Source organism: Macrosteles quadrilineatus, unplaced genomic scaffold, assembly GCF_028750875.1.
Source record: "Macrosteles quadrilineatus isolate MER2022 unplaced genomic scaffold, UCM_ALF_1.0 Scaffold_2__2_contigs__length_208266976, whole genome shotgun sequence".
NCBI classification, from domain to species: domain Eukaryota; kingdom Metazoa; phylum Arthropoda; class Insecta; order Hemiptera; family Cicadellidae; genus Macrosteles; species Macrosteles quadrilineatus.
In genome coordinates, this window is record NW_026542595.1 from 120,361,928 (window position 1) to 120,385,156 (window position 23,229).

General features: G+C 33.4%; 1 protein-coding gene across 1 annotated transcript in view; it reads right to left on the reverse strand.

Moving 5' to 3' along the window:
* Positions 1-1,455, reverse strand: part of LOC128985782 (uncharacterized) — a 103,269-nt gene extending 101,814 nt beyond the window's left edge. Inside the window, exon 1 of the mRNA XM_054405651.1 lies at positions 1,364-1,455. The gene's annotated coding sequence lies outside the window, so the exon portion shown is untranslated. The remainder of the gene's footprint in view (positions 1-1,363) is intronic.
* Between the last annotated feature and the right edge of the window lie 21,774 nt (positions 1,456-23,229).

Sequence of the window (23,229 nt, forward strand, 5' to 3'; positions counted from 1 at the left end):
AATGTCCCACAAAATTGAGGATAAATTATTGATTTTTTCATGATTTGGATTTGACATTTTTGCAACAAAATATTGAACAGGACATAATATGTGAAAATTTGCGATAAAACATTATTATATACATGATTTTGTTTAGATTATACTTATGCAGTAGGCCTATCTTAATTAGTGGTGTTTATTTATTTAGGCCTATATTCATAAATGAATCTAAAACTCTTTATTACGGTTTCAACACAATCCAAATACACTCCCTTTTAAACGTGGTTTAACGTTCATAGATTGTCTGTTCGTTATTTATAGAACTCTTAATGAAAACTTCTAAAGGTAAACTGTTATAGCATAACCAATTATCTAATTTTGTTGTAATAATTTCAAATATAACAACAATACCATCATGTTAGGGAATTTATACAAGCTCCCAGTTGTTTTCTATAGCCCCGTGTGAACGAGGCTTATATGAGTTACAAAATAATATGGATGTCATATAGCTGATTAGTATAGCTATTTCGATACTCTATAGTATAGGTAGCAGAAAGGATACACAAATATTTTTTTTCAGTTAAGTCGTTTGTCCTTATTTCTACGTTCTATCTCATTTTCAAGATTAACGTTTCCTATCTTACAAAAACTAACCACAACGCTATCAATTAACAGGTGATGAATACCGGATAATGTTAAGAACTTATTGTTGAACAGCTATTTGATTCGAGAATATTGTTCTTGCCAAAAACATAACTTAACCCTCTCTATTGCAGATAACTAAAACTGACGTTCGATAATGTTTACCTAAAGGGCGAAGTGTTTCGTGCCGGGGAAATTACTATTGGTAAGCAGAAGCAGTTAGACAATTTCAGGTTCCCTCTACAGTAGTTCTACCAAATAGCATTCCAACATTGATTCAGTTTAACAAATCTTTACTGGTAGTGTTGTAAACAAATTGTCTTACTGCTAAGGTTACGTAAAGCAAGTATTCCACTTTAAAAGTCATCCTCAAGCTAAGTCAAAACTGTACTTGAGAAGGTTAAGTCACTGTTTTTATATTATTCAAGTAATAATCTTCAATCAAACAGCTGTTCAACAATAAGTGTCAAAACTGCAACTCAATATACAAGGTCAATTAGGCTCAAGAATGAATGTTTTGGAAGCTGAAATCGTCAAATATTTTACAAACCTACAAAATAAATTGTATAAAGTTTCAAAGCCGTCACTGTATAAATTGCCTGTCATATAAAATCAAACGTTTAAACCTCTTCGTGGGACACCCTGTACATTATCAGGTAATACCGTTTGAGCATTGCATAATAAGCTAGGACTTTCCTTTAAGCTTATAAAATAGCAAACTGTAGTGATTGAAAATACTAACCAGGATACTGTAGTGAATCGTCAGAACATGGATGCATGTAGTCACAGGAAAATCTGTATAAATAACATCACTGAATGAGTCACTTGACACTAACACTAAAATGTCCACTAAACACACTCGCGAACACTACACACAGATACTAGAACGAACGAGTTAGGCTAATTAAAAACACACTACACGACCACTACTACACTAACTAACGCGCGATGACATGAAAATACATTGACCGTTCGACAAAGACAACAATGGACCAATGAGCATCGAGTACGTCAAGCGAGTAGATGACTTGTCTTGCTAATCAGCTGTCAAAAGGTTTTTGGTTAGTATACTAGCCAATGTTTGAATAAGCTGCAACATACTGTATACATATAATTGTTGTGTTTATATACTGTAATATATCAATCAATATAGCATGAAGGTAGGTAAATAATTAAACAACTGGTAACCAAACATTTATTTTTGTTATTATGGAATTCCAAAAAAAATTTCAGGTTAAGTAATCTATTTACTTGGTTTATAATTTGTGTGTATAATAATATTGCGTTGTGAGTATTGTTATACTGAACTGTAATTCATAGTAGTTTTAACTGTTGCTAGGTATATGTATGGATGAAAATACATAAAATTATTGAGAATGAGAATGAGAATGAGAATTTTATTTGGTCTTTTAAACATGCAGTTACATGCAATCAGACAAGTCATATAATAATCATCTGGCAACAATCAGTTAGGCTAACAGTCCCAGTTAGTAAACTGGGTTGACTTAGCTTAAATCACACCATGCACAAAAACAGGCAAATATAATAAATAAATAAATAGTTAAATAATGGCAACTACAATAGTGAATAAATAGTGCACAAACTACTCATATCTACTTTCAAAAAAACACACCATGCACAAACTACTTCAAACTTCAGGCACAGCAAAAGCAATCAAAAGCATCTACTTACAACAGCTGTAGGAATTTCAAAAAATTCTTTTAAAGCATACAAAGGATGCGCCAATAGCATCTCTTGTAGTTTCCGCTTAAACTGGCAGATCTCCAGGTTTCGTGCTGAATAAGGCAATGCATTAAATAGATTTATTGCTAAGATATCACAGTTGAGTTGAGTTTTTCTAAGTCTAACATAAGGTATATCTATTAGATGTTTATTTCTTGTGTCATGCTCATGCACCTCGGCTCTAGTTACTACATTCCCAATACTATTTTCCTTAAACTTAACTAAAATATCAAAAATATACAAGCTGTAAACAGTCATCAGTTTCTCAGATACAAATAAGGGTTTGCAATGTGCGTCATAAGAAGCATCAGCCATTAACCTAATTGCCTTCTTTTGAACAGTTAAGATACCTTTAACATCAGTTGCACTGCCCCATAGGCTTAGGCCGTATAAAAATTAGGCCGTATATTTGCTATACAAAACAACGGGATGTGAGCTTATCTGATCTTACTTACTACTTATTTACGTAGTAATACTTACAAACATCGATATATTACTTACTTACATTATAAACTAGTGGCTTATAGGGGCAATAGCCCCTAGTAATATATTCTAAATATCAAAAATATATTCAAAAATATTCTAGTAATATTTTTGTACAAATTATTAGTCTCATATGTTACCCTACCTTGATTTATCATTTAACATGTTTGTATATTATGATATGTATAATAGTTATTACATATCATAATGTAGGTTGATGTCTACTCTGTTTAAAATAAAAATTCCAAAGGACATGCGGTGTATAATATAAACTTTCTAATCATAATACAACTAAGGAACATTTTCCAATAACAATTTTCATGACTATTAATTACATCTATATAGATTTCTTTAAATATAGACAAATTCACTTAGGAAAACACATATTTATAACGTCATCATCCAAATTGTAAAATGCTAATTCTATAAAAAAACCTCTCTGAAAACAAAATTTGTTGTATATTATCGATTTTGGTCGATTCCTTTGTCTTTATTTGGGTCTAGTACTATTTTAACATCATCTGGCCTCTTTGCCCATCCAAAAGTAACATAAAGTTGACCATGGGTAAACACTGGGGTTTTCAAATAAACGCCAACTTTGTGAAGGTTCGGCCTTGCGCCACAATTTAACCAAATGAAATTGCACAATGAATGCACCCATCGTTCATTGGTCCTAGCTGTGTAATGCAATCTCATTTAATAGTGGCAATGTATACACAGGAATAACTTCATGTTCACCCGATATTCATTTATTTTCCTCCCAAATATCGTGCCAAATCTGGCGCCTGTTGTTCTCATTTCAAGGAACAACACCTCTGCGTGGTAGTCTTCCGACATTATACATTATTACTGTGCAAAAGAACAATCCATTGTAAAGTATTAAGTTTAAAAGTATCAAATTTAAGTTTGCTCAAAAGATTTAATCTAATTTTCACTTATTGTTGATTCTCATGTTATTTAAATGTGAAATATTTTATTCCGTAACTACCTTTTGGTGCATAATTAATGAAAATGAATAGTTTTCCCTCAAATAAGACCCCTCCCATCCTTCTACGGCCATCCAGTCACTCATAATTTCTTTACAAAAATTTGACTTAGGGAATTATATATAGAAAATTAGATTCCCATGTTATTAAAATGTGAAATATTTTATTCCGTAACTACCTTTTGGTGCATAATTAATGAAAATGAATAGTTTTCCCTCAAAATTCACGTCAAGACCTTTAAAATAAGACCCCTCCCATCCTTCTACGGCCATCCAGTCACTCACAATTTCTTTACAAAAATTTGACTTACGGAATTATACAGGGTTGGGCAAATGTGTGGATACCCCTAGTTAACTTTTTAACGCGTTGCAAACCAAACTCAGCACATATTTACAACATAAGAAATTGCACTTTTTCATCAAAGTTACAACTTTGCCCCAGCCCCCAAAATGGGGTATTTTGGGGGCAGCCCCAAATTTTCAAATGTAAACACCTATCATGTGACCCATCATTTTAAAGGGTTTATCAAGGGAAATTGAATGGCGCAAACCAGAGGTCAATATCCCACGCCTAATTAAAATGGCAGCCATTTTAATTATTTAAGATGAGCAATCATGATAGAGTCTAGACACCCCCAGTTAACTTTAAAAATTAAATATTTTAATACTGACCAAAAGGTGAATTCTCTTTTTTCATAAAGGTATGCTGAGTTTAGTTTTCCTGCTATAACCTGTTAAAAAATTAAAAAGGGATATTCCAAAATGACTGCCATTTTGATTAGGGGTGCGATATTGACCTATAGTTTGCGCCATTTAATTTGTCTTGAGAAACCATTTAAAATGAGGGGTCACATGATAGGTGTTTACTTTTAAAAATTTGGGGCTGCCCCCAAAATACCCCATTTTGGGGGCCGGGTACAAGTTCTAACTTTAATGAAAAAGTGCATTTTTTATGTTGTAAACATGTGCCGAGTTTGGTTTTCCCACTGCCATACGTTATAAAGTTAACTGGGGGTGTCCAGACTTTATCATGATTGCTCATGTTAAATTAAAATGGCTGCCATTTTGATTAGGCGTGCGATATTGACCTCTGGTTTGCGCCATTCAATTTCTCTTAACAAACCCTTTAAAATGAGGGGTCACATGATAGGTGTTTACATTTGAAAATTTGGGGCTGCCCCCAAAATACCCCATTTTGGGGGCTAGGGCAAAGTTGTAACTTTGATGAAAAAGTGCAATTTCTTATGTTGTAAATATGTGTCGAGTTAGGTTTTCCTATTGCAACGCGTTAAAAAGTTAACTAGGGGTATCCACACATTTGCCCAACCCTGTATATATAGAAATGTGATATTTTGTAAGTTTTTGAGATCCTATGGTCAATTACGTAAAAACTACTGGACTAATTGAGTTCAATTTTTTCAGGAATAAAGCCTGTATTCCAGCGACGCACATACACATATTCTAATTTTGAAACTCTCGTAGGGCCACGCCCCACTGGCTATGTCGCCATGTTATTCTTACGAAATCACTGAATATTACAGTTTAACCAGCTGATTGATAAGGTGTTTGATTATTTTATTCCCGATATTATGGTCAACTAATTTAGATGAACGTTTATTAAACATTTGGAAAAGGTAGGACCATGGGTTCACGATTAAGGGGGTCATTATGAATATACAGTAGTAAAGGCATTTCATCCGGAACATAAATTGTATCCAAGACATCATCAGCGAACCATCATAGATGATTTTTTTTTGTAAAAGGTGAACACGAGGGGAACTTGGGTCCACGATTAACGGAGTCGCTATGGAAGTAGTAAATACATTTAGTCCAGAGCATGAATTGTATCCAATACATCATAAGCAAACCGTTATAGATTATCTTTTGAAGGGAACAGGAGTGGATCTTAGATCCTCGATATAAGTCACTATGGAAGTAGTACTGTAAAGGCAATTTGTCTGTACAATGAAATGTATTTAGTACAATATGCTAAACCATGTTAGGTGTTCTTATGGTCCTTTTATTTTGTCATAACTGGAATTTATATCGAAATAGATTCTCTTGAAGTTGTGTGATGAAATGTTTGGGATTACTATCAGGCAATGAGTGGATATCATACTTGAAAATCATTCCAAACAATATCGACTTTACCACAACTTTCTCTTCAACAGTTCAATTAGTCTGTAAAAAAATATATTGACTCTTTGTATCGTTATGCTGAGCTATTTTGTTAATTAGCAATCGTCATTACATAAAGTAATGTCAAACTTCTGAGCTCCGTTGTTGGACATTCTACTCGACATACTTAAGCCTGGTCATCACCTGTTCCTTTAGAACTTCTAAATATCACACCAACTAATATCGCTCACCAAAGCTATATCAACATTCGTTTTAACACACTAGCAAACCGTTTATTTCATATATTTATTTCCGTATATTTGCACTCTTTTGCATGCAGAAAGTAAATAAATCCAACGCAATTACGTTAATACTACCTAATGCTCCGTTGTCCATTTCTTGCTCTACAATTTCAATAATAGGACAAAATAAGTAAAATTGGAAAACTCAAAGCGGCTCCATTGCCAAGTTGTTGGAGTTAAAACACATTTATGCAGACCAGTTTATAAATGCAGCTTGAATTAGAAGCAGGTGTAAATTGCTGTTTTGCTACACAGGCTCTGATTGGATGTTACACCTGCTTTGATTAGTCCAATCAAAGTGATTGGAACCAATCACTTGTCATCGATTTAATATAATCCTGGATTAAAAACTGGAATGACAGCTAATTTGTTAAGATGCAAAATATTACCTAACCGGATGTATTGGAAGAACATTTGAAGTTGGTTTGAAAAAAAAAGAAATATCTCTCTATATGCCTACTTTTAATACCATAAGGGGTTTTTTTTGTTACGTCTCTTTTTCAGTTGCCCTACTTATCCGATTGTTTTGACTATGGTGTCATTAGCTTATGATTTAGCGGAGTGAGTAATGGTAACTAGAAGAGCCATCGCCTTTAGAGCTTCGCCCCCCTTGCGTTTTAATGATTTTAGAGAGTTCGTTTTTAAAGATTCGGTGATCTTTAACGGGTTAAACGTGACTTTAAATGCCAACAGACGTTAAAGTTGAACGTTTAACCTCAGCCCTAATCAAAACACTTTATGCAATTTGATTTTAATAATAGGCTGCTTTTTGATCCCGATATAATTGACTACCTGACGTAGGTAAATAATTTTTACATTTTTTATCATTTTTTCTTCGGTATACCTAAAAGCAACATACAGTATTTTGATTTATTAAAAAATAGTAGTTTCATTTACCTATTGATTGTTCCAAGCAAACATAATCTGTAAAAAGTAAAAATGTATAGCATTATTAGTTTTTGTCTCGGAAACGAGTTCTGAGCCCTATTTAAATGCCCTATTAGCTTATTGTATAATATACCATTGACATTGTATACTACAATATTTCGTTCTATTGTAAAATACAACGTGAATGCATTTTATTACGAATGTTGAATTTTCGGTACATTAAAATACACAGCCATACATAAAATGCGTTGATGGTGGTTGAATTCGGCTTCAATTTTGGGAGAGATTTTACATACATTGTCAAACCCTTTTGTCACACTCTTACACTGCAATACAACAGGACAAGTTGTGGTTTGAAAGGTATTTTAATTAGTTCCAATTAGTTTTGATGTTTTTTTTATTACTAGGAATTGATTGTTAGATAATGAAATAAATTCGGTTAGAAACATACTTTAGACCTCCGGTTAGAAACATACTTTAGACCTCCGGTTAGAAACATGCTTTAGACCTCCAGTTAGAAACATACTTTAGACCTCCAGTTGGAAACATACTTTAAACTCAGTTTGGAAACATACTTTAAAACTCAGGTTAGAAACATGTGCACTTTAAAGCTGTCTTCGGATAATTATTCACATGTATGATGGAACTTTAAAGAGTTGTAATCGAGAAATATTTTAAACGTTATATACAAGTTGGGCATATATTGCAACAAAAACTAAATAATTTCTATTCATAGGCAATCCTCAAAAATATCAATATTATTTCCAACTGTTGACAAAACAGGATTCCTTAACACTTCCTAAGGAATCCCTAAATCAAGTTTGATACAAACTTACAAAAGACGTCTTATTCGATCTTCTAATCGAGGGCTTTTGTTCAGTTAGTCAGAACTCATTAAACTTAAGCCGATTAAAGCATTTTCATTAGTGAGCTAATTATTTTGAAAATAAGCTGCTCTCAACCGTGGATCTTGTACTCAGCGGTGAATATTGTTTCATAATTTATCTTTTAAATTCAATGTTATTAGAAGGTAGTTTTTTTTTTACCCGTTTGACATTAGAATTATGAAAACACATTAAGAATTTCGTGGGATCATAAATTATTTGTTGTCGAAAGCAGAAGTGATAAAAATGAAATATTTTTGTAATAGTAATCAGACTAAAAAAAAAAAAAAAAAAAAAAAACTAAACACGTTCATATTATTTACCTCCCAGAAAACGTAGAACCGCCACCTTTGGCCATAATCCGCATATAGAAGTTTGGTTAGGTTTTAAGTTAGATTATATAGATTATAGATTATAGCCAACTCTATCCGGCTCTTCAGGTTTTCAAAATCACTGACGTATTACAACTGTATTATATAAAGCAAATGTAGGTCAATAGTGATCAAAATCTCCTTTATAAAAACTAAACATTGTCTTCCAAAAATAAAGATTTGTTTGAAAAATAATTTAATTTAACCTAGGGCTGTTATCAAGGCTATTCAAAGCAAACTGCAATCAATGAAAAACAACATTACATTTGAAAGCGTTTGAAATAACTTAGTTAGCACAAACGAACTGAAACAAAGAATATGTTTTGTGCAGGAAACTTCGTTTGTCATCGATAACTATTTCATCAGAGTATTGAGTGATATTTTGTCCAAAAGCGAATCGCAATTTCAATTTGTTTACTCTTTCAACTCTGATGCAGCCGTGATATCAAAGCTGAAATAGAATTCTTTTATGTTATGAAACATATGAGTTGCAATTAGAGCGTATTTAATTGAATGACTAATCAGTGCATTCAAAGCATTACCGTAAAACATCGATCAAATAATGCTGTTATTATTTTCATTTTGTGTATAGCCTTCCGGATTACTTCACAAATTATATACAAGATGTTAGTTACCTTTATTCTGCCCAAGAAATCCTAGAGTCGTCTCTAGGGCGACCAGTTTCGACGTCTATTGCGTCATTGTCAAGCTGGACGTAAAACTGCTCATAGGCGGTCGTCACGAATCTTAAACAAAAATTTGTAAATGCATGGCATAACAACACAGCGACGGGTAAAGGTTGTAGGTCAAGAACTCTAAACTTACACCCTGTACCCGCCGCCGTGTTTTAATAAGTTGTATGGCCATGCAATTTAGCGTGTTTTTTTATTATTATTGTTTGTTGATATTATTAAACGACTTGATTTTGAGTCTGCAAACCAGCTTCAAAATTAATTGCTCCATACATGTATTTTAAATTGATTAATCTTCAAAACATTCACAAGGATAACATAGGTTTTGAATATTATTTTTGAGGCCTGAGACTATGAACATCTTTGCAATCATTCAGGGATTCTTTTTATCTAAATATGATGACCATTTTCGATTTGTTTAACTATCTCATCCAATCATGAGATTCTTTTTATTTTATGAACAAATCGCACATATAATCGCAGTTTTAATGGTTAAAATTTAAGGAATAATTATGTACGTTCAATTTAACAAAATAATGAATAGTTAAATGCGTTAGTATGTTATCTATAATATTAAAACGAAACAGTGTTTTTTTATTTCACGATTCTGAATCAACCACTCGACGGATTTTCATGATTTTTGCGTTGAAAGAAAGATTATTTTGAGAACTAGGGAATGTCGAAGCCATAATTTTAGTTTAGGGTCCCAGTTTTTTAGAAATTAAGTTTTAATTTTTAAAAAGTCTAGCAGCCGACGCTAAGATTCTAAACTAGCTTTTGGCATAAAATAATTTGCTTAACATAACAGCTGTAAACATTCAGCTTTTGTGTCACAAATTCAGCATTTGGATAAAAATGTAAAGACATACTTGGGGTTGACTTATTTATACTATGTGTAATGCTAATCATTGATACGTTCAATTCTTCTGTAAGAGGATGACAGATTAATTAAATATACATAGTAAAATAGATGTTCAAATTATTTTTTAAAGCAATCTTTGTAATCTTCGATTTGTTTTAGAGCAATATAATTTGTTTTAACTAACAGCTGGTTAAATATAAACTATGGAACTATAAGGTTATTTTATTTTTGCCATTGATTATAGGAAATAAGTAAGATTAGTAGAGATAATTAGACCACAGTTTAAACCACAGTACAAATCAAGGCTCTATACACGAGTCTTAATAAAAAAGGATAAATGCAAATTATTTTACTGCTCCACTTTTCAAAGAAAGATTAGAAAAATAACAAAGTTTACATGTTTTAATTCTTCATGGTAGCTTTTTGTTTACAATTAATGTCTGTCTGCTCTAACTTTGTTTGGATTAGGCCCGGAAATAATGATGTCATAAAAAGAAGATCAAGAATAATCAGGAATCACGATTTTAAATTACCACCACAACCTCAGCCGGGTTTTATACAAAGATAAACAGATGGATGACATAGATTGAACACAACATCAAAATTGACCTAGGATACTGCAATTAGACAAACCATCCTTTTATGAAATCGTGTTCAGTTGTGGTTACGTTTGGGGGCGCCTATATCAGCGCCCCCAAACGTGAAAATATCACTTTTATTAAACTAACTAATATGGGAAATTACGATGTACATTTATTCAATGAGGGTGGGTAATTATCAAGGAGAGATCTGATAACGGTATGGATAATAAACATTGACAATTACGTCATTAGCTTTACTAGCGTAGCCTGTTTACTTTTTATATTCCTGCTACATGTGACCAGTTCTTTTTTCCAAATGAATTTTATTTGAACCAAACAGCTGTTTCAAAACAAACTGTTATTGTTTTTACTTTTCTTTGTTTAGGCTTATTTATTTAGCAATTAATGCAGTAAAATTTATATAAAGGATAGATGTGACGATTAGTTTTGATGTTAGGACACCAAAGTTAAATTATGTGTACTGTGAATTTTATTGGATATTATCGTTTTATTTTAGGTCGTTTCTATTCAGACCTACTGGAAATTGTGTATAGTAGTTGTATTGTGGTGATAATAATTATGGAAGAGGGAGGTATGCTATGGAAGGTGGTATCGTTGACTAGGTCTGAACACTTCTCAATTGACCATAACTCTCTCTACTGTAGGCTACTTATAATCAGTGTGCGTCTGTGCGAATCGGCTGCAAATGTCACTTCAACGCTTTTCACATCGTTAAAATTGCAGAATTGCTGTTTTAGCGAATTTCTTCTATAGGGAATAAGCTATTATTGTAAACTTATCGGATTTAAAATGCATATCGTATAGGCCTATGATGGAATCAAAACATATTTGGTCACACAACATTTGTTTACAAGATGATTAAAACTGCAAGAAACTTTGTCTTTATATGTGTAAACTAGCTGATCTGAATTATTGTACATGGTTTTAACTGACTACTGAATTCCCGTACGTAGGACGGGCTAACACCTCGTTTCTTTTAAATATAAATTGTTAACAGTTAACCTACCACATAAGAAAACTGTCTAATTCCCCTTCCACATTTACATCATACGGTACTCCTAATACTTATATGCAAATCATCACAACAATATGCTTTATAACCCGCGTTTTTTTTTCATCGCAAATAATAAAAACTATTTTAGAACAAAATGACAAAGTATGAAATTTACAGCGAAGCAAGACGTAACATTTACCGGAGGGAATTATTTATGGAATTTAAAAATTATACCTAGTGCATTAACAAGTTGAAAATAGGTTTTTTATACTTATTAATTTATCCCATTGTATTAATAGCCATAAGTTTATACGCATGACCTACAAGGTAAATTGAACCCATCCAAGTAGTGTTTAAGTAAAAACTAGAGGTCGTCCAGTGGTAAAAAACTCGACCAAAAATATGTTATGTACAGTCTTTTCTATTTTCACCCCAAGGTGTAAATAAAACATGTAATTGGAATTTCTTCCATTTGTATTGATTTTCTGTTTATGTTTCGTTGTTATTTCGTCACCAGCTTAGCAACCCATAAGGCTCATGTTAATTTATTTTAATTTTTAATTAATTTTTTGTTTTTAATTTTGAGCCTATTTTTATTTACAAAAGAGATTCTGCACATCTACAGGAAAATATCTTTCTAACAGTATGCATAGATTTTCCCTGTTATGCACACGAGCTGAGAAAAAAGGTTTTTGAAAGATGCTTGCCTATTGATATATAGATTTCTGTCCCTACTTCATTTAAATTGAGGTCAAGTATTCTTAAATGTCGACCGGTCTATACACCTAGCACACCTCACTGGGTCTGGTATATTGCACGGTTATAGGCTATAATGCTAAAATGCCCTGCTGCATTATATATAACGATGGCTATCAGGAGGAGTGCCTTAATCTAAATACCATTTCCCATACTTGGACTTAGTTCAGCTACAAATATACAACAAATAGGTAGAACTTATAGTAAAAGCAATGCACTGTTTTATGTTGTGATTAATTATTATTTATTTCAAAAGCTTCAATAATTTTGGTCTTTGGCTTTGAAACCCAAAACATAAGGTATTTGGCAGCTTTTACTTATATAAAAAATCTTGACATTGTTTTCTATGTTTAAAAATTGATAATTTATATTGTATTTTATAAGACAAGAAACTGGATTCATTTGCGATAATCCATCTATATTTGATCTATGTTATACCACTACTTGAATGCAAGTTTTTGCCAAAGAACGTGTTCCGTATAATGTATAACGATTTATCTACCCCTATAAATTCCCGGCATTACTTTAAAATAAGCACACCGTAGTCTTTATCAACGTTTCCCCCCAAATTAATCCATGAGTTTTGTAATTTTATGTCCCATCCTAATATAACATATTCCAGACCAAACCAAACCTAACCACTGTTGGGGCCAACTGTTCTTTCTCAAACATAATTCCCAAACCAAACCTTAATTGTTGGATATTGAAGGAAATATGACCCTAATACGATGTTTCAGATCAGCTGTACTCAAACATCATATGATCAACTAAACAGTTCTTAACATGTGGTGGAAGCAGACAGAATGTTGCTGCAATCAATACAGTAAACCAGCTGATAATCAATTAATTTGGCTTAACCCAATGATGATTGATAAAAATAGTCAAAGAACACCCTCAGTTTTCAAATTGTTTTATTAGAAATGCTTTGTAGAGAGATTATGTTTCTAGGAAGAAATGTATATTACCCTTTTGAATTTCATAGCTTGAAGTTTGGTGTAGTGCAAAATAGAGTTTACATCTTGGGTGAAATCCCCCTGTAAGCCCTACGGCTTTTCGAAAAGGACCCCTCACTTCTAGTTCTTGGGATGGAATATATCCATGTGTTTTTGTTCATTCTTAGACCTAATTTTTCAGTTTAAACATTCTTGCCACCAAGACAGGTGAGTTTTGATGTATAAAGGACCTTGTGATCAAGGAAACCTGGTCTAGTTCATCAAATCCCTTAGGATATTAATTTGGTTGCTTTTATTTATTCAAGAAAAATCTTTTTATAAACAATCATAATACATTATGATCCAACCCGTCCTCTAGTTCTAGTACACCAATTGTAAGCAAAGGGCAACTGCAACGCGATCAACTAAGAAATGTCCATGTCACATGACCTCGTAATAATATAGGTTGCTGATTTAACAGAAGGTAAATCATATTAAATAACGTTGGAAGTAAAATTCTAACCAAGGCTTGGTGTTAAGATGTAAACTAGTTTTGGCTTTTGAGATGCGTTACTTAGCTTCAGTGACGTCGGCAAGTTCTGTTGCAAAAATGCAGTTTTACTAAACTGTTATCAGCCGGTGCTAATTCTAAAATTGCAATCTCCCTCCGCCAGTAAAATTATAGTGTTTCCGGACAGTTGGGACGAACTGGACTGACTCAAAGGAATTAAAATCTTGTCCACTTAACAAACGAGGTGTCGACGAAAATTGGCCAATTTGGTTGAGTTTGCTACTAAATTATTTTGTGACTGTCGGTGGGTTCGAAGAATAGATTAATTTCAATCCTTTATTATTGATTTTTTTAACAAAGTGGGAATTTAAAAAAATGCCTTCAAGTTTTACCCAGAATTTTAAGTTTAAAGTAGAGTTGGATGACAATTTTACAATCCTAAAACACACCCTGTGGGAATATAAGTAGACGTTGCCTTGTTTTATGACCTGTTAAGCGATATTTCGGTTCTTCTCGATGGACGTTCGTTGGAGGTCCGATCAAAGTGATGCGGGCGAAGAAATTGCTGGCATAACCTCACTGTAATTATGCAAAACGGGTTTCAAACTCGGTTATAAAATATAGATTAAATTGATCGGTTTAAGGATGGACATCGATAGATAAGGATTTTTTAACTTACAGGTTGGTGAGTGGACCATTATTTGATTAGAAATAAACACACAAGTTGTGGAAAGCGACACGAAACAAAACAAATATTTACTTTTTAACTAGTTGTGATATTTTCTTTGCAATAAGGTCGGAATGCATGACATAAGGAGGTTCTTCGAAGCTTAACTGTACAGAACAGTAACGGTTAATCCAACCCACCATAGATTATATCAACTCAAATGACGTATCCTTTACTTTAATAAAATTCCATTAGATGGATGTTTATTTCAATCAGCTGTGTAACAGAGCAAAAATGAGTATCAAAATTATAAAATTTCATATTTCTTTCTTTTCCAAAGGCCCATCTAAAACCTTTTAAAGCCCGGCGGCAGAGCTCTAGGCAAATATTGTAGCATCAATAGCGTTACAGTAAACCTGGGTAGGTAGAATTAACCTTGTGAGAAAGTTTAGCTATTTCTATCTCGTGGTTTAAAACTGATGGAAAGAGAGGTAAGGGTACTACGTATCTACAAAACATCTTAGCTTAATTTTCCACAATTCTTTCTATTAAAATTTTGCCTAGGCATGATGCAACCTAAAGTAAAGTACTGTAGTTAGTTAGCGTTTTGAATTTACTTTATAAAAACGTAAATAAATTACATTACCAACTTAATTCGCCAATATTAGCTCAAATGTTCAATCATATCAGACCTCACCAACCGTTCAGTTATTGTGACCACCGGGCATTTATCTTTATAGCACATAAAAGGCACATTTAGGTTAACAATAGTTGTACGGTTGTACGGGACATCCATGATGGCTTTATACCAGTTTTTTTTTTATTATACTCAGTCCTATCTCCTAAAAAATCTACTTCTAGCCAATATATTGACACTAGCAAACCCATAATGGCTTCGCTCACGAAAATGTAAATTCTAAAGTTAAATGTTTATCTGATAGGCCAACATAATAGTTATAAAAAAACAAACTAGGCCTGAATGCATTTCTGTATATAATCACTTAATTCGGTTATTAAGTATGTGTGACTAACGAAGTTAAAACTAAGGGAAAACTTATTGGTTAACTGCCCTTCCACCAAGAGCTTCGGACTTCTCACTCTGAAACCACCTACGAAATATGTTTTGGTCAGGATACTTAAAATGCTGTATCTCTTTTAAGTTAGGTGTACATTCTTGTACCAAATTCTTTTAATAGTACATTCAGTTCTATCATAACTCTATTTTAAAGTATCGTGTATCTTAAAATAACTTTCAATATTATAAAAACTTAAACGATTTTTTATTGTGGTTCTCAAAACCCTCTTAGACTCAAAACAGTTGCAGGTCTACCTACACTATACGACGTTTTTACTAATCACGTTTTTACGTGCATTTTTATGTAGTGTTGTGTTGCTTATTTACACACATAAAATTGGCTTTTATCTTCAGTCAAAAAAACCCCGATGGTAATGTATTCAACCACTAATACTTGTACTTGGAATTTACAAAATACTCACCATTCTGCAGTTGTATTGTGGCATTGTCATTATCCTATAGCTAGCTAGGAACGAACGGGATTGTATCTTATAAAAACGTCTGATCTTCTCTCTTGAACACCAATTATAAATAGTTAATAAGTGGAGAAAGGCAGGTGCCATTTCTTCAAATAATAGATTAAACTCGTTAGTAAATAATCGTTCCTTTGACATTAATATTTACACATTAAATAATATATACTGTTATTTAGTTTTTAAGAAACACAGAACTAAAAAAAAACCACGTAAAATAGGTAAGGGTTCATATCTTGATTTCAAAGTTATGCAGTAAAACATCAATTATCTAGCCTCAAAATAATGCAAATATTTTCATTTTAACCAAACAAATACAACCAGCTGTTCCCTCAGTTAATAGTGTAAGATAAAAAAAAGTATTTATCTGTTCAAATGTAAACAAATCTTTTCTCCATAAGGATAACATGGGAGCTTTAAAAGCCACTGTGGCAGCGCCCTGATAGAATTTATCGAAAACTCTTCTAATTACACACCTGAATTGGAACCTCCATGTCAATTCTTGAGTTTTTATGGCTTGTAGTTTTTTATGTATAGTGATCAGTGAGTCAGTGAATGGTATTTGACTTTTATAAGTGTAGAAGATTTAAAACGTATATCACTTTCCATTCAATATTTATTTCTTGCTGGTATTTTACTAATTTTACCACCGATACTGACACAATCGTAGTCATTTTCTTCGTACCTATATTTCTTACACCTGTAAACCCATTTATTTTCATGGTTAAGTAAAATAATATCAAAATGTCCAAATGATCCTAGCTAATGAAATAAAACAGCATATTTTAACAAAGCTACACAAGGCATTTCACACTCACTTCATTCTACACTCATTTTCCTCTCATATTTGGGCTAAAATAAGGACCTCGGTGGCGTCAACTGGTAAATATAAAAAAGTCAAAGGTTAACGTAGGTAATTATTGTTTGATGCTCGCTTTTCATTAGGTCTATGCTGTGTTTTGTCATGGATAAAAAAGGTTATCTCAAAGATTGATCGACCTAAAGGATTAGCCATAGACTTGTAGTTTAGATATTACGAGTAGTTTTTTGTGTGTGTTGGTGGCCTCTTTTAACCCTGCATTTGCCCACATAGACGATAAACCTGTGCGTGGAACGTATCCAGCAAAGCAAAGGGTGAGCCGGTACAGTACAAGGGTGAATTAGTAGTAGTGTTCGAACCCACGACATCGCTGCCTTACACCCGAAGTCCGTGATGATGCAACCGACTGAGCCACCGACTCACCAAGACATGTTCTATTACTTTTATTTATTACTAAAACATTTACAGCCACAAATTTCTATTTGTTCGCATATTACTGTATTTCCTTTCGTGTTCTTATACGCTGTAACATTCAACTAAGAGAGACACACACAAAGTACCCAGCTGTTACAGGACACCTTCCACACATGAAAACAAGCTTCAGATAAAATCAAAGTGAATACCGGTAGTCTACTTGCATTATTTGAAGTCAATGATTTTATGAAACTACACTTTGTACTTTTATAAGGTACAGCACTGTTTGTTTATGTTTATGTTGTTTATGGTAAATTTGTATTGTGATGTACATCTGAAAACCTCCATTTTCACCCAAAATATTGTCGAACTATAAACATGGTTTGAGCTTTACTATATGTAGATTTCTCAAGAATAAATTAATAATTTTAACGCTCTTTAAACTACGAACGCCTTAGTTATTTGGCGACAAACTTCAGTTGCACTTTTAGATGTGGCGGCACCAAACTGCATTCAGCTTCGATCTTAATGATAGTGTTTACGGACCGTTAACACAGACTGGAGCGACTCGCTGGGCCGAAATTAAAATCTTGTCCACTTTGTAAGGTGTCGGCGAAAATTGGCCAATTTGGTCGTGTTAGCGACTAACTTATTGGGCGGCTGTCAATAGTCCAGGAATCCCCGGGTCAAAAATCAATTCCGAACATAAATACTGGGTTGAAAATTGAATTTAAATTGACTTTTCACTTTAAACGTAGTTTGGCAATAAATGGTGATTTAAATATTTATGCGTCAAATAGGTGAGTAGGTGATTGGGAATGAAATTTAGATAGTTGAATGTAGACCTAAAAGCAGATTTGAAATACGAGTATTGTCTACAGGAAACAATAGGGAATTTTAATTCTTAAGCAGTAATTAGTGAACATGATTCAATCTGTCATTTAAAATAAAGTTGTCAGTCAACAATTGTACATGTGTTAGTACACCAGATAAATCTAAACAAAAAAAGCTATCAAGTCAAAGTGTAGACTATTTTTAGAAGACTGTGTCTTAAAACTGGCGACAAATACTGGCCTACATATTGTAGGCATCAATCTCTATTATTTCAAAGTGCATTTATTTGCTTGCCTTTAGTTTCAACTGTGACGACAGTCCATCCCTTCAGGCGACGGAAGAACTTGCTTGATCTACCTTATCTGCATGCTACCGCAATGCAAATTTATCCTCTATAAGTATAAAAGATTATATTGGTTTGTTTATTTGTATATTTAGCAGTGATAAACTTAGACACCGCTGGCCCGAGGGCCACGAAACTTGCCACATACATGTAGAATTTCATGGAGTATGTTTGTACACCATCAATTTGGTGATAACTTTAAGGGCTTAGCCCTGGGACCGTTTTAAAGGTACCCATGTCAGGGATTTTGAAAGAATTTTAGTTAGATGTTTACTAACAAAACATATCAAAGTAACATTTAAAATAGGTGATGTAAAATTATGGTATGTTTCGTTCTGCTATATAATTGTACTAGAGGTCGCCCGTGGTCGAAACCTTGACCAAAATATGTACAGTATTCTGCAAACTTATCTATTTTCATCCCACGCTGTAAATAACACATGTGATGAAATTTCTTCAATTTGTTTTAATTTCTGATTATATTTCGTTGTTATTTAGTCACCAACATAGCAACCCATAAGCTCATGTTAATTATTTTAAATTTTAAATTTCCTGTTTGTGCTTATTTTTGAGTCTATTTTATTTTAATTCGTAAATGGATTCTGCACATCTACAGGCAAGTATATTTCTAACAGTATGCGTAGGTTTTCCCTGCGATGCACACGAGCTGAGAAAAAAGGTTTTCCAGAAAGATGCTTACAAATTAATATATGGGTTTGTTTTATTTATATGGTTATTTTTTTCTTGGTGCCATGTGGTTAATGAATTAGACTTTAGCATTTTAAATGCAATACACCTAGGCCTATGCTGGTAATACATAAAGAGATCGTCATTTAAATAATCAAGTACAAATCTACTGAAACAGTTAGAACACTTACCAGGAAATATATAGTAAGTATATAGGTAAGTGTTCTGCTTCAGTAGATTAAAAAAAAAAATCCGAATTATTCTTTTCTGCATTCTGAAGGACGGGCAGAGAAACTAGTCTAATACTGTATACAGGTATATTTTATTTTTAGAAAATACGATCATATTAAGCCCATATTATTATTAATTTCTCGAACAATTACTGTGTTGATTGGAATTGCCAAGTTCCGATGGAACGAAGGCATACATCAGGCTCTTGAAAAGAATCTTCTTCATTCTTAAGCACTCTGTCTTTTTGGGTGTATTTAATCGCAATCATAATTAATAACTGTCTTCGTGTCCCGCCACCAGGGTCCAGCACAGTAGCGCTGTTATCTGCAACGCTAGCCCACAGTGGTCTGGTCAGTCGCGTAGAGTCGTCTGCGCAGACGTGTTACGCGGGAAGGCGAGGCCGGCGCAACACGTGACTATTGCGCGGGGAATGCTATCGGACTTGTGTATATTGTGCGGTTCGAGTCGTAAATACAATGTTTGTCGTCAAGTCATGGTGAGTTTGAGGAGGATGTAGTAGGAGTTTATGAAGACAATTGTGATGGAAGCGGTGGACTCTAACAATAACACGGAAGACGTAAAGTATTCCTTGCGTCCGAGAAGAACTCAAAGATCTCCGAAGAGTTTAAAGAAGACAGAAAGATTGCCTCTCAGTAGGCACAGAAGAAGAAGCGCCAACGCTCGAGAGAGATCCAGAATGAAAGAGATTAACGATGCTTTTGAAGCCCTCAGAAAGGTTGTGGGAGGTTGCGAAGGAACTGAGAAGACGACGAAGATTTCGACTTTGAGGCTCGCGATAAACTACATATCTTCTTTGAACGAAATTCTTCATGGGAAACCTAAAAACATTACACATTTGCAGGATTCAAGTTCACAATGTTCTAGGAATTTGGAAGACACATTAATGGATGATGCAAATTATCATACTCTAGACTACTTCAGCTTTGACAAAGCAAATAACTTAACACCTCAAAACAATTCTCAAATGTCTTTACCTACCCAGATTGAGGGGGCAACAAACATTTCGTCAACATATGTTAGTCCTTGTGAAAACAATCCATCCAGAAGTTTTAGAGGGAGTTTTTCTAATTTTAAAAAGTGCAGTGTTACTTTGTTAGATTACCAACAGCAAATGTTATCCCAAAATAAGACAAATATTTATTTTTCTCAGCCCTCCAACTATTTACCAAGTAGTGCCTCTAACTTCAATTGTTTAAGAGAAGACAGTGATGTGAGAAAATTCCCCAGTGCTTCACAAGTCAAACCCGAAAGCAAGACTGAAAATATAATAACCTTCATTGGTGAAAACACAGTGAGGAATCCGGCAAGTAAAACAAGTACTGATGATACAGATTGTTATAAAATCACAAACCTTAATGTATCTGGTCTAGAATGGTCTTATGACTAAGGTGAGAGGTTTTCAAATTCAAGTGCTATTTATTCACATAACTATGTAAAATGCAAGTTAAAGTGCATTCAAGAGGCCTAAAAAATATTAAATAAAATGTTTTAAGTTTTTGTACTTGTGTATTATATTGTTTAAGTTAAAGTGACCAACCAACAAATTTCTTTATCAAATGCTTATACATGATAAATTTTAATTTGTAAGATAAATTGCATAGAAAATGTAATTTTCCAATAATACAATCTAAAATACTAAAGATACTATAACTATCGGGTGTTCTAGATTATAGTACGGATTTTAAAGCCATTATGACCTTTAAAGTATCCACTTTGCATTAGCAAGAAACCATAAAAACTAATGTTGATAAATTTTAAGCAAAGAAAATCCCATTCTTCCATTTTATATTTACAATGTATTGCAGCATTATCCTGAAGAATAGTCAGCTTAGTTTAACCTGGAGGATAGTATAACTTTAATAAGCATTGCTTTTTTGCAAGTTCAAGTCATTTATTCAAAGTGTCCAATAATGTTTTCCAACTGACACAAAAAGATTTATTTAACACCAAACCTTTCAATCTAATAAAATACTTTACTCTAATACTAAATACTTTGGGGAGCGAGCTGACGTAGTGGTTAGAGCGCGGGACTTCAGTCCCTGAGGTCCCGGGTCCGATCCCCGCCAAGTCACCAATGGATTTTATCTAAGTGATAATGCCGCAACCCCTAGGTCTAGCCTGAAGTAATGTCAAAAACAATCCCAGGCGCGTGCCTAGCGTCCTAGAAAAAAATACTAAATACTTTAATAAAAAAGTAATAATTTTTGGTCGAATTAAAAATCATACCATGGCAAAACAGTAGCAAAATCTCTTCAATACCTTTGAACGTTTCTTAGTGATCTTTAGTATTTTTAACTGTATGTATAACTAGCAAAGTACCCGTTATTCGTACGGGGTTGGCGTATGAATATAAAATGCTTATTGCAGTTACACTCGTGCTTTGCGTTTGCTGCTGGGTTCAAATTATCTGTTGTCATAATTGAAAAAAAAAAAATAATCTGCAGCCTGTTGGTATACCTTATAACTTTTTAATGCTATTGAATATCATAACCTTATCATCAACTTGTGTAGTTGAAGCAGCAGTCAACATTCTTTAATTTCTTTTAAATATGAAGAAGGTTAACATGGGGAACTCTAGAGCCACTGGGGCTGTGCCCGAAGGGATTTTTGAGATAAGATTATGTCTGTGTAGTTAATCGGGAATGTGAGCTATCAGCTATCACCATACCAAATTTCAACCCAATCCGACCCGTAGTTATTGCGTAATTGAACTTCAAACAAACAAACATACAAAAAAAACAAACAAATAAACACACACACTTTTACATTTATAATATTAGTATGGAGTATGATGGAAATTGAATAGTAAGCTCAATTCAGTAATATGTGTATTTCATGAGCTAGCACATCTAGATGTTTATTATTCAAAAACACCAAAACAATATAAAGTATAAACTACACTGAAGTTGTCATAATCTAGGGTGATATTGTTGAGGTCAAAATTACTGTAAAGATGAGAAACATAAGGGGCAATTTTGTATACTGAATCAAGACTCCGAAGCTCCATATTCAGTCACTTAGCTACGCTCTATGGGATTTCACTTAGGCTTCTCCGTTGATATTGATAGTGAAAATAAAATTATATCTAGTAAAAAAAAAAGTATGACTTTTATGGAGAGAGACTTGATAGGTAGATCCACGTAGGAATACATGGTTTAACAAGGAGGCTCAGATCGATGTTGACCCCGAAACATTAATACACTATTTGTCACGATATTAAACAATATAAATGTTTATATAGATACAATAGTATTTTTTTTTAATAGAGACTATATTCTTAGAAAATTTAATCAATGATGTTTTTCACCATATTGCAGGTATGACGGCTGTTTTCATTATAGGAGTCGGGGACAACAGCTGTACATTTTCTGACTTTAAAATTCATCACCTGGTTTTGCTAAAGAATATAGTCCCAATTAATAAACATATTTTTCCTACAGTCACTTGACAAAGTGGACTTCCTTGCTTAGAATATAGTACAGAAATCCTTACTTTGGCGCACACCAGTATTCCAACCAAACAGCACAAAACAGCGTGCTTTTATTATGGACGTAATAGGTGTACGCTTGAAAATAAGCGGGCAACAATTAAAGATATTATGACTATACGATCAGCTGGTGCTGCGTTTCCCATTTCGTTCAATATTTGTACTTAACCTATCATAAAAACATGTTGTACAGTGTTTTAAATAATAATTGTTTATATGATTTATAGTAACTGTAGAAAAAATATAATGTGTAACACGAGTGCAAACTGCCTTTGCTGCACTCGAGAAACCTTCCACACTCGCCTATGGCTCGTGCGTAAACATTTATCGCCTACTAGTTACACAAATAACTTATTTTATTTTTATCAAAATACGTTTGCGTATTTCATATGACATTGTAGGTTTCACTAAAATAGCATTGACAAAATATAAT